This window comes from Penaeus vannamei, chromosome 12 (genome assembly GCF_042767895.1).
Source record: "Penaeus vannamei isolate JL-2024 chromosome 12, ASM4276789v1, whole genome shotgun sequence".
Taxonomy (NCBI): Eukaryota; Metazoa; Arthropoda; class Malacostraca; order Decapoda; family Penaeidae; genus Penaeus; species Penaeus vannamei.
In genome coordinates this window covers 38,278,456-38,279,937 of record NC_091560.1, presented here as the reverse complement: position 1 = coordinate 38,279,937, position 1,482 = coordinate 38,278,456, and positions in this window count along the sequence as shown.

Sequence of the window (1,482 nt, the reverse complement as noted above, 5' to 3'; positions counted from 1 at the left end):
GGATGTAATAGCGACACTTCTTTAACCTAATGAATAAAGGGAATGATACACAAATACATAGAGATAGAGAGAGTGAAACAGTAAGAGAGAGAGAGAAGGTGAACCAGTATCTAGAGAGAGGGAGAGGGATAGGGAAAGGGAGAGAGAGAAGGAGAGAAAGAGAGAGAGTGAAACAGTAACTAGAGAGGGATAGGGAAAGGGAGAGAGAGAGAAAGAGAAAGAAAGAGAGAGAGAGAGAAAGGAAGAGCTAAAAGGCAAACATATAAAAGGATTGATTAAACTATTTCACTAGACAACCGAGACGAGCAATATTGATAACATCCGTACCAAAATAGAACAAATAAATACACAGACACATAAACAGGTAAACAAATGAACAAATATACAAAATAACTAGCTTTTGGAAACCCAATAACGATATCGGGCACCCGGGTTTACGGGGATTTTTAGGGAAAATTTCGGGGGGGGGGGGAGTGAAGGGGGCTTGTGAAATTCTCTATTCCTCTTCCTTTCTTTCTGAAATAAGGGGAAAGAAGAAAGAGAGAGGGATTAGTGACAAGAGGTGGGTGGGTGGGGAAAAGGGGGAGGCTAAACTAGAGGGAGGTAGGGGAAAAAGGGAGAGAGGAAGGAAAGGGGAGAGGGAAGGAACAGGGGAAAGAGATGAATATCAGAGGAGATGAGAGAGGACGGAGAGAGGGAGGGTGAGAGAGAGAAGAAGGAAAGGGAGAGAGGAAGGGATATGGGAAAGAGATGAAGAGCAGAGGAGATGGAAGAGGACGGATAGGTAGCGGGAAGGATGAGGGAGAGAAGAAAGACGAGGTAAGGAGAGAAGAGAGGAGGTAGGAAGAGCGATAGTAGAGAGAAGAAGGAATGGAGTTGACTGGACAAGTAGGAGGGGATAGGAGGAAAATGGGTGGGGGAGAGAGAGACGATACAGTGGGTGTAGGAAGGGGGAGGAAGGTGGGGACAGAAAAAGGAGGCGGGCGGTTGGAGACAAGAAATATGGAAGAGGTTGGAAACAGACTGGGGAGGAAAAGAAAGGAGAAGAACCGGACTGCAAAATTTAGCATGCAGACGAGATCCCCCGTTGTCTACAGTGGGACCTTGCTTATATTTGTGCGCAAAATCGCCTCTGTCCTATATTTTCTCTTAAAACAAGCCTGTTGAAAAGAGTTGTCACATATTACGGAAGTAAATGAAGTAAAAATATCGGACGAGTTTTGACACTTTTGACGCCTATGCAAAAGTTTAGAGGACAAGTCTGTTTGACGTTAATTTTTGTTTTCATCATCATTTTTGTTATTATTATCTTTATTATTACTCCAGGCGCGTAATTGGAAAACTTATATTTGACAGGTGCGACCGTGTCTCCGTGCGACTTGTAAATTCACAATGGACATTTAAAAACCACGGCGGCAGACTGAAATGTGCACAATATGTATAAACAAGGCTTTTTTCTTGATATGCTTGAGCTTCTGTGAC